This window comes from Uloborus diversus, chromosome 9 (genome assembly GCF_026930045.1).
Source record: "Uloborus diversus isolate 005 chromosome 9, Udiv.v.3.1, whole genome shotgun sequence".
NCBI lineage: Eukaryota > Metazoa > Arthropoda > Arachnida > Araneae > Uloboridae > Uloborus > Uloborus diversus.
In genome coordinates, this window is record NC_072739.1 from 25,672,986 (window position 1) to 25,685,367 (window position 12,382).

Consider the following 12,382-nt stretch of genomic DNA (forward strand, 5'->3'; position numbering starts at 1 on the left):
AAAACGTAATGCCCAATTAAAATTGCAATTGGTAAATAAAGCTTACATCATATGATGAGATTTTCACTATATACTTCTGTTTAATAGTTTATGATTAATATATATAATTTGCTGCAAATTTTTGTCCCGGTTTTAAGAAAAAAAAAAAAACTTTTATAAAATTATCAGTAGTTAAGCTTTGTTGCATCAAAATTTCTGCAAATTTTCTGAAAACTAATACAAAAGTTATTTTTGTTGTATCAAATTTTCTACAAGCTAGAAAAGTATCTTTTGTTGAATCGAATCAGAAGTACTGTTAATATTTATAATTAAATTACTTTGTATTAAATTGATCTTTATAGATGTAGTTATGTTTCTAATTTTATTGCTAAAACCAAAATAATTGTTTGGAAGAAATACCACTCAATTTGAGACATGAATAATTTGTTTCAAAGGAGTGTATTATAAATATAAATTTAAAACAATAAATTTCGTGTTTGATTACAAATATTTCTGTAATGCATCCAAGAAAAGTTTGTTCTAGTTTGCAGTAAGTTTACAATACTTTTTATACGAAATAGCTACTTGTTCACTAATTTGTGGGAAGTTTGATGCAACAAAACTAACTTTTCTACAAGTTAGCAGAAAATTTCCAGAAATGTTGATGCACCTAAGGATCATTCCATGTCAAGTGATCCGAAATTTGGGAAATTTTTTCCCTCACCCTTTTGTATTTCTTTGAAATTTGGCTCATCGGTTGTACCCTTTGAGGTAATCAAAAGTCCAAATTTTTAGATTTTTATCTCTATTATTTTTTTATTTATGACACTTTGATTTTTCGAAAAACCCTCTTTTTTTCATGGATGCTTGAACATAAAATGGACGATAACTCAGCACCAAATATAGATAGAAAGATTTGGTAAAAAGCATTTTAAAGTACATTAGTTGCTGTTTAATAAGATATGCAACATGACTATTTTCAGAAAAATTTTAGTTTTTAAAAAATAAAATTTAATTTTTAAATTTAAATTTCTCAGAAAAGGTATAATGAATTTTTTTAAAAAAATTCTCAAAAGTTTGTGTGTATTTTATCTTCATTTGTGCAAATTTTCAAGTTGGGATCTCAATGGGATCATATTTTTATGAATTTTTAAATAAAATTTGACTTATGAAATAATGACATTTTTCAGATTCTAACTAGTTAAAAATGAGGTTCTCTTACTGGGGATGGTCTAGTAAGTAATAATTGATCATAACTATGCTTGAAATGAGCTGACATGAATTTGTAGATTAGTTCTCCCCCCCCCCGCCCTCCGCCACACAATCACTTTTTGTCTTTTTTTTTTTCAAAACTTTTCATAATTTAAAAATAAATAAATAAATAAATAAATAACCAAAATAAATAGTAAACTTATTAAAAATTGGTAAATGTTCTTCTTTAAAATAAGAAAAAAAAACCCTCCCCCCGGACCACCACTTTTATTATTTTTTTCAAAACTATTTTCAAAATGTAAAAAATAAATAAATGAATAAAATAAAACAAAATAAATAGAAAACATATTAAAAGCTAATAAATGTTGTTCTTTAAAGCAAGACGAAGTACATTACCCTCCCCCCCCCACTCATCCACACATACGATTAACACTATACAAGTATCACGCCTCACCTGAGGTTTTTTTTTTTTTTCAGACCAAGTGTTTCTTTTTCAATCCGAACTTCACAAAGTGTACTTGATTAATTCACTATCTGATAAGAAAAGTTATGATTCATTTCATCCCTTACCCCTGCACCAACTTTCAATATTGGAGGGAGGAAAGAAATAGTTTGCCACAAGATCATAGCAAAATAGGAGTGTTCCCCCCGTGTTGTTTCATTCTTTTCACACTAAACTAAAAATAAATCTATGTATCAGATCATATGTCTGTCACATAAAACTAAATGTCTTTCTACAACAATTGGAGTGCAGCTGTTTTTTTCTTTTCTTTAATGCTAGCTTTCTTTTAATTTCAGTCGTAAAAGAGAGCAATGCAGCGAGATCTATTTATACATAAATTAAAAGCAGTTATAGATCAAACAAATTTTGCTAATTTGAGCATAACCTTCCATGTTGTTAAGTTTCATTCCAGATTGCCTCCCCCCTCCTCCTCCCCCTCCCCCTACCGTCCCAGTTTCCGAAAGAAAAAAAGCTGTAAATGAGTGGTTCTATTTGTCTGTTAAAGTTTTTATGACTTTTAGTTTTTATGACCCCCCCCCCATTTATAAGCTTTAGTCACTACTGATGTTTAGCAGCGTGCGTCCCAGTTTATTATGGTTATAACTCTTACGTGCCAGCTTTTTTTTTTTTTGAATACTGTTTTGAAAAAAAAAAGATAAAATGTGGTTGTGTGGCGGAGGGGGGGGGGTTACTAATCCACAAATTCATGTCAGCTCATTTCAAGCATAGTCATGATCAATTACTACTTACTAGACCATCCCCAGTAAGAGAACCCCATATTTAACTAGTTAGAACCTGAAAAATGTCATTATTTCATATGTCAAATTTTATTTAAAAATTCATAAAAATATGATCCCATTGAGATCCCAACTTGAAAATTTGCACAAATGAAGATAAAATACACACAAATTTTTGAGAATTTTTTTAAAAAATTTCATTATACCTTTTCTAAGAAATTTAAATTTAAAATTTAAATTTCATTTTTTTTTAAATTAAAATATTTTTGAAATTAGTCATGTTGCATATCCTATTAAACAGCAACTAATTTTCTTTAAAAGGATTTTTACCAAATCTTTTTATCTATATTTGGTGCTGAGTTATCGTCCATTTTATGTTCAAGCATCCATGAAAAAAAGAGGGTTTTTCGAAAAATCAAAGTGTCATAAATAAAAAAATAATAGAGATAAAAATCTAAAAATTTGGACTTTTGATTAACTCAAAGGGTACAACCGATGAGCCAAATTTCAAAGAAATACAAAAGGGTGAGGGAAAAAACTTTGGATCACTTGATATGGAATGACCCCTAAGCAAATTTGCAATGAACAAATTTGATATGACAAAGCTCCGTTTGAATACAGTTTGAAGCACATTTGTCACGGTAAAGCTAAAGTTGCTATGAACTTGCAGCAAGTTTGATACCACAAAAATGACTTTTCTACTAGTTTGCAACGAACTTGCAGCAAACTTGATAAGACTTACAGGGCAAACTTGCTGCAAGTTCAGCTCGTGGAGATTACAAGGCTTGCATAACCTTGCATCTCGTTTGCATCAGATTTGCAGACTTGTCACTTCAAATTTGATGCAAGTTGGCAGAATTACAAAGCAAATTTGTTGCAAGTTTGCAGCAAGCAAAAAATGCTATCTGGGTTTAAACATAATTTTTGAAGTTGGCGCAAAAACAAAAAGTAAAATCCAGTGTAACCATGCTTCGTCATATTATTTTCAGAAAATCATCCTTAAAGTTAGGAACGAAACATTTATATCGTTACTCAAATATGCTGTCATCAATGCATAATAATGTATGTGGTATTGAAGACACTGGGTCTGGTTAAATTTATAATTGTAGTTGAGTGTTATGGCTGTGAATGATTTTATCTATCGTTTTTGCACCAACTTCAAAAATTATGTTATAAGTATTATCGATGGTGTTTAAAGAATAAAATTATTTTTCACTTTTTAGAGCAATTTTGAAGTCGGTTCTATTTTTTATTAAAAATTATTTTTTTAATATTAAGACGAAAAAAATTCTCGCAAATTCGAAAATTTTAAAGCATGCGAAAGCCCGGATTTTCTGAGTAAAAATTGTTTTTATTTTTAAAAGAAAGGTGCCTTTACCTTAACTATAATGGGAATTTTAAGAGACTGTAACTGTGTAACTTAGAAGCAGTTGTCCTTATTTCAATGGTAATTTCAAGGGAAGGTTGTTGTTATACCTATAGAGAGTTTAAAAATGGATTGTCGTTATAGGAACTATTGTCCTTTATACCGATGAGGATTTTTTGAGGGACTGTTCCTATTTTTAAGGTGTTATCCTCTTTCTCCTGCGACATTAGAATGAATGACGTCATTAAAGCAACAGTTCTAAATGATGAATTGCTAAACTTACAATTTTTCTGAGCCAAGACGAAATCTCGAAACTGCCGCCCTAACCCAAATTCCTTCAAGTTTGTATATCCAGTTCTAATGATAAAAACACAGAAATAGGTCGAACTTGCCGTCCTCTAGATCCGGGCAGGCTTTACTTTGATGTTTTTAAGGAATTTTTTTTCGAATGGAGATTTTAAAGGGCTGTTTAGGGAGGTTCTTATTCTAACGGAGACAGGCACATCATTTATGGCGGGGGGGGGGGGGTCAAATGCTCCTGGCTTTGAAAAATTAATGCTTTTAAATGCGGTCATGGGCGAAGCAAGGATTTCCTTTAGGAAGGGGCAAGCATAGGCGTAACAAGATATCTTGGTTTTTAGTTTGAAAATGCTTGAAATTATAGACCTTCTCTCCCCTTAAAAAAACATTTTATGCCATTTTGGTCAGATGAGGGCAGAAAAAGCGGTCACGAGACTCTCCTTTGGAAAATTTTCGAAACTGAAGTCATAAAATTGCAATTTTTAATTGTCTTTGTGACATTTAGAAAGAGCGTGGGAGTCAGAGGTTCTCTTATCGGGAGGAGCAACTGCGCCTCACTCTGGCTACGCCCATGTTAGTAGACAGTGGATGTGGTTTTTGTTCTTTTCCGATGAAATGTCCACTCAATATACCCCCTTTGCCCCCCACTGGGAAAATTCGAAAGGACGGGCCTGAATGGAGCTTTCAAAGGAAAGTCGCTTTTAGGAACTATATATCCTTTTTTCGATGGACATTTTTATTCGATGGGGATGCGATGCGTTATTTAAAAAAGCTGTTCCAGAGCTCCTGGCATTTATGGTGTAGTATGGTTTATCACAAAAAGCCATCAACAGCAGAATAAAATTCAAATATTATGGCTTCTTAAAACAGTGGCGGATTCACAGGGGGGGGGATTGGGGAGATCGCCTTCCCAAAAGGTTTGTAAATTCAAAATATTTCCTGGAAAAGGTCACCAAAGTCTCTCCCCCCCCCCTCACCACACATCTCAAAAAATAGCCTACAACTGTATTTTTCCGACCTTAATTCCAAAACTTTTCCAGGGGAGAGTCCCTCAATCCCCTCTCTCCAATGTCATCGAAGATCGTCAAAATTTTTAAATTTTTGGAGTTTCTGTTTGGAAAAAATCGTCGGAATCGAAAACTTGTTCGAAAATATCGTTAATGAGGAACTTCAGTTCCATTTTTAGAAATTCAATTACGAAAAAAATCCGAGGGAGAGTCCCCGATCTCGAGTCCTTCCCCTAACACCAATAAAGACTCACTATCATTACGTTTTTGAAGCTTCAATATTGAAAAGTTGAGGGATATAGCTCCTGGACTCATTCCTTCCCTTAACGCTACCAAAGATGACCAACCATTGCATTTCAAGGCTCCAATTTCGAACAAGTCCGATGGAAAGTATCAAACCCCATACCTTCCCCCCACGTAATAAAAGATAGCTTACAACTGAGTTTTCAGGACGACAATTTCGAAAATTTTCCGGAGAGGAGCCCCCATGTCCTTCTTTCATCTTTCAACATCATCAAAGATCGTCTGAAACAATGTTCCTGGAACTCCTACATCGAAAAGTCCCCGTGGAAAAGTTTTGAACCCCATGTCTTGATGGCCTACAATTGCATTTTTAGGACTTCAATTCCGAAATTTTTTCCGGGAAAGCCCCCGAACCCCATGGTTTTTAGCATCACTAAAGATATCATAAATTGCATTTTTGAAGTTCTAATATCAAAAAACGATTGGAAAGAATTCCTGAATCTCATCTTTTCCCTTCAAGAAACAAGAAAAATAGCAAACAATTGTGTTTTCACAAATATGCCCTTAAATTTCAAAAAAAATTGCAGAGAAAGACCTCCAAATTTCTCTATTAACCACCAAATAGTCTAAAAATGCGTTCCTGAGAAAAATTTTCGGGGCAGAGCCTGCAAACACTCCTATTTATGCGCGAATATTAAACAACTCAATCAACAAACAAATCCATTGTATCTCCAAATTTTATTTAAAATACAATTTCAATGTTTCATTATATTCGGTACCTTTCTCTTCACTCAATTTTTATTCTTTGTTCTCGAAACTTATAACTTTCATTCAAACTCTTTGTACAATACACATTATTCGAGGGGGAAAAAAAACATACTTCAGTTCTTACTTTAAAAAAAAGTTTTTATTAGTCATCCCACCCCCTATAATTTATCATTCAATCGCTCCTCCCAACGGGATGCTCTGGATCCGCCACTGCCCTCAAAACAATTCAACTTACATCAGGGGCCAAGGGGTTTTCCACTCTAATAATGTCGCACTTTTATTCAACATTTTCACCCCACCCCCTACCCGGGCACAAAGTGTCACACTTTTCCTTCCCCTCTCTATCACATGTCATGCCATTTTCCATAAACTTAATTTAAAAAAAAAAAAAATGCGCTGTGTCTCTTTTTGTTACCCCCCTCCCCTCAAAGTGTGACATCATTTGAGGGCACCACGGAGGGCACATTAAAAGCCAAAACACATCATGAGAATGACTATCCTCCCTTCGCGAGTGTTGACATTTGGTGCTGCCATCTACCAGGCAGGTATGAAAACAAGTCATTAATTGTTTGAAATACAATGCGTGATAAACAAATAGAAATAATCGATAAAATTTACAAAAAGGGGAAATAAAATCTTATGCTTTCAACATGCATACAAATACCACAACATATCTTTTAACAAATAATGAAATTCTGATTAAATTTGACTCATCATTATTTGAATTCTTTTGACATTTGCTAATCTTAATGTAAAATGTTTTACACTGGGCTTACACTAAATATCAAGATTCGCTCAAAAGAACGAGTGTTGCTTTAATTCTGTAATTTTTCATTCATTTAATTTTCTAAGAATTAAACAAATCAAAGTGTTCATAATTACCTTCAGATATAGTATTTCTTTCTAAACAATTGCTTTTATATTTTGCTTTGTCTATCTGAGTATTTTCATCTCGATTTTTACAATGTTCAAAGTAAAATACTAAATCAAGCTGTCCATAAATGATGTCAATCCTTTACAATGAATTTAACCACTTCCCCCTTCTGTCACACTTCACCTCACCCCCTCGCTTGTTACATTCCATACTGCCTAACCAAGAAACCAGGTAGTACCAAAACAGCATATAGTGAAACCTGTGTAAGTTGACCACTTGCGGTGCAGTACTTTGGTGGTCAACTTAGACAGGTGGTCAACTTATAAAGGGGGTAATGATTTTTTTTTTTGTTGGAATTCTTGCACCATGACACCTTTTGTAATTCTTGCAATTGACACCTACTCTTTCTGTTTAACTCACTTTCATTGTTTAGCATTACTTTGAAACAATAATTTAAGATGTTATCAAATATTTTTAGAGATTATTTTCCCAGAATGACGTATAATGTGTCGTGCAAATTTAAAATTTCAGTAAATTGATAAAAAAAAAGCCTTATTGTTTATGAAAAGTTACTCATTTTATATTAATAGTTCCTAAAAATTTATAGCTAATCAAAAATTACAAATTTTTTGCTTAACAACAGAAGAAAAACAAGTTTGGAGAATAAAAGGGTTCTTAGTAGTTTTCCCATGTGATTAAACTCAAAAGCAGGTTTAGTTATGCTGCTGTTTCATTTAGTTGGTAAAATGCTGGTCTGGCATCAGAAATATTCTTGGAAAGCTTAAAATAATAATAATAATAATAAATAATAATTTGCTGAATAAAATTTTAAAAAATAAACCAAGTGGTCAACTTACAAAGGTTTTTTTTACAATACTCCAATCCAAACTTGGTGTTCATTAGTGGTCAAGATAGAGAGGTGGTCAAGTTACAGAGGTTTTCCTTCATTATATAAGATAGGACTAATTCCGTTCCTGACAAAAGCGGTCAACATAGACAGGTGGTCAACTTTACAGGTTTTACTGTAGTAAAACCTGTACCCAATTTCAGAAATGAAATGAAGGAGTTTTGAAGGAGTAAAATGAGATTTTGAAGGAGTATTTTTAGGCTGTTCCAAAACAATGTCAGACTTTTTTTTCAACATATTTGACCCCTTTTCTCCTTTGTCACTAAGTGTCTCACTTCACCTTACTCCTCCCACTGTCACATTTTTCATAAACACTTTGTTATAATAACTGTGATGTCATTTGTTTTCACCCTCCCTCTTCCCTTTGTCACAATTTCATGAACCTGTCTCCCTCTCAAGGCATTGTGGATGACTCTTTTTACAATGGCAAAACTGTGATTCACTAAACAATTGTTTTTTAACGCAATCATTTAATCTAGTTCATATACTTATGTATATTTAAATAGTTAAATAATAATTAGTCAAACTGACTCTTATGGCTGAGACTGTGGTGGAGGGGAAAACAAATAATAATAAAACTTGAGAAAATAGGCCATTTAGCATGTGTTACTACACTTATGAAATGTCTTAGTCATTTAATAGTATTTTCACCTTCAACTTCTATAAGCACATCTTTATGAAAAAATAAATATACGAAATAACTACATTAAAATAGCTCTTACACCCTCATCCTTGCAACAAATTTATTGATCGAAGTATTTTAAGTTACTCACACGAAGGAAGATTATGCGGTCTTGAACTAAAGAAGGAGTTTTGAAGGAGTTAAAATCAAAATGAAGCAGTTTGAAGGGCCCTTCAAAAAAAATTTACTAATTGAAGGAGTATTGGAGGAGTTTTGAAGGAGCGTACGAACCCTGTAAAACATGTTTCTGGACACATACATTTTTTGCACTTGGTGTCCCCATTATAGAAAAATAAGGTCTGAATGTATACACAAATTTTAAGAAAAGTCACCAAATTTAGCAAGTTTCAATCAGCAATGAAAGACATCTTTCACACGATATGTAGAAGATGCAGGTGGTGAAACTGTGTGATCAATTTTAATTTTAACAAGTCTTTAAATTCAGCGCTTTCCTAGCAATTTTAGCAGATTTTATATCTTCATAATGGGGACAAATAATTTTTACGTAAAAAATGTCTCAAAATGCTCGTTTGATTGCTACCTATTTAAATTCTTTTCCTCATTACACAAATTGTGTGGTTCCAAGATAAGATTTGAATAGCTTAAAACAATGGCTCCTCGTCCTGCTTTCTGTGCAAAAATTTAATCCAAAATAACATATTTTACTTGGATACATTTAAAGAACTGAATAATGTCCCTCGTGACTCAACTTTGTTTCAGGCTACACCTTTTAAGTCCAGCATCATAATCTAAACTTGAAAGTCTCCTTATTAGCCTACTAGCCATTCACGAGGTCGTGGTGACCTTATCGGTAATGCATCGGACTTGTGACCAGAGGGTCTTGGGTTCGATCCTAGCCGATCGAAGGTCAACCGTCTTCATTAATGGTGACTGAGGGACGTTTAATATGTTCGTAGTCACCAAGTCCTCCAAGTAAAACAATACCTCTGAGGGTGCTGGATCAGGGATTGCTCGGCTTCTGGTCTGGAGCAAATAATCAGAACTGTCTTATCCAACTGGTTAAACCAAATAGTGCTAGGTACGAGGGACTCGGCATGAAAAGTAGGAAATATCTTTCTTAAGATAAGGAGACCAAAACTGCATAGCATACTTTGAAATGAGGTTTTATCAACCCCTATTTAAAGGCAGAACCCCCCTTTTTTCACTCCAGGTTCCCCCATACCTACCACTAATTGAAGTTTAACCAGTTGGATGGCACCCTGAAGACAGCTCTGATTTTTTGATCCAGACCAGCATCCCCAGGAATTAATCCACTTGGAGGACTTTTTGACCACAAACATGTTGAACATCCCCCAGTCACCATTAGTGAAGCCGGTGGATCTTTGATCATCTGCAATCGAACCCGGGACCCTCCGGTCACAAGTTCCATGCCTTACTGACCAGGCCACCATAATCTCCTATTTCTAGACAGAAGAACCTTCTCAGATTTGTTTGAAATAGATCTATTGATGAACTTGAGCATTCTATTGGCTTAATTAATTGTTATGCTAAACTATTGAACTATACTTGAAATCCTGACAGTTTAAGATACCCAGATCAATAATACTTTCTGCTTGACTAAGGATCAAACACTGTAAGTACTAGTTTTGTATGCTTATTGGCATGGTGAAATGTTTAAGAATATGTAATAGAAGCAAAAATTGATTCTATCTGCAAATCATAAGTATTGAAATTTACCTGATTGTTCACAAATGATGTTATGCTTTTAAAGGGGATTAGAGTCTTGAAGTTATGGAGGGGGACTCTGCTTGGGGTCAAAATAAAAGCATTTTTTAAACCAATATACTTTTGAACTAGTCCAGTAGTGCCGTGAGCTCTTGGAATAGCTTACCGCAAGTGGCTGTAATGAGCTGTGGGGTAGATAGCTCCCCCCTCTTCTTTGGGACCAGCCTAGACCTTATAACCAGCCTAGCTTGGCCCAGAGTGGGTTGTTTGTCACCATATTCGTGTTTGTCACTATTAGTGAAGATTGCATGTGGAGAAGATCAACATTCACTTAACATATTCAGTTTGCCCGTGACTTTGCGAGGTGAAAATCGACATTTACCAAGTTCCAGTTGTTCACAATAACACATTAGGCGCTGTCCATAAATGTCACGTTTGTTCAACATTTTGAACCCCCCCCCCCCCCCCCCCCCCCGCTACATGTCAATCTACTTTGCCGCTTACCAATATGTACCACAAGCAGAAAGAAATTAACAAATATTGTTAATATTTGTAAATATTAATTTTGTAATTTTTTTGTTTGTTGTTAATTTGTTATATTAAGTTCATTGAGTGTGGGGGTGGGGAAGGGGGGAGAAGAGTCCTTACCCATAGTATTTTCCAAGAAATATTAGACATTTTGTCAGGAATATCACCATAATTTTAGATTCTGTACTAGATATACTAGATTCTGTACTAGATATCTTCTATAGCTTGTCTTTGTACAAAAATAATGTGTTCAACACGAAAATAATTCAAAGTTTACACAAGACTTCATTTTATTTCACCAACCAATAACTAATATTCATTTTCATTTCACGAATTGATAAAAGCTATTTTTAACAATATGTGACTGCTAAGCTTCCAATTAGTTTTTGGCTACAAATTATGATTTGAAATTTTCAGGTGTATGTGATTCTACAAAATATTGTAAATCTATCAATGCATATGGGTCATTTTCTCTAAACTGCTAAATTCTTGTCCTTGCTCCAAAAATAACAAACTAGTATAGAAATAAAACTGATGCTAGAATGCTTTAAGAACATGTTTTTATGTTTGTAAAATAAGTTAAAACAAACACTCTATTATTATTATACATTTAAATAATTTTTTGATAGGATAAATGTCATTCCACTGTGTGTCCCTACCTCCACCTTAAAGCAAAATCAGCTCTAAAGATTCAGGAAGCCATGCATATTTGTACAGAAATTGTTGTTTAACCTCTTAACAAGTGTTATGCAATGTTGTAAAATAGAAAAATAAAAACTTTTCAAGGTTTGCACTATTTAAAAAAATGTCCTTTGGTTTTTTGTCATTTCTCTGTCGAGGAATGGAATGAACGTTTCTCACACCTGGTAATAGTTGTATTAACTCATAATTTAATCTTTGAATTCTGGTCTCATCATAGAAATAATCTTAATTAGTTCTTTTTGAACAAATACCCGGTGTCGAGTATTATTCGGGTGATCTCAAGTTAAATCTTGATAAGTATTTTTAATGACTGTCATTACCCTGTCTTTGATAATTCATTTAATTTTGTAATAATCGCTCAATGAATGATTGACTTTTGTTTGTATAGAGTTTCCCCCCCTTACTTTAAGTGACATTGATATTTGTTGTTTGCAGTTATGACAATATATAAGTAAACTTTCATTTTTGTCATTCCCCTGTAAAATGTAAAGGAAACAAATAACCACAATAACTACTTTTTGGACACCACGACATTGGATCTTTTTTAATTTCATAAAAGTAGTGTTTCCTTTTCCTACATAAATTATAATATCGTCAGTAAAACACATTATTTCCTCTAAGTGTCATTCCCCTGGCACAGTGAATGCCATTCCTTGCCCTGTCCAAATTGCGCTGTTTAGGGAAAATGACCCATATAGCTAAATTCCAAAGAACTTAAAAGAAGTTAAATTCAAAATGTTTTTTTTGCTGATTTGAGTTTTAGTTAACAACTATTGTAAGAAAAGAGTGGACATGGTTACCAATAATTTTTTCACATGAGAAAAAATTAATATTGGCACATTGACTGCTTGCTGACTTTGCAGTTTCCTTTGATTTAAAAGCATATGCA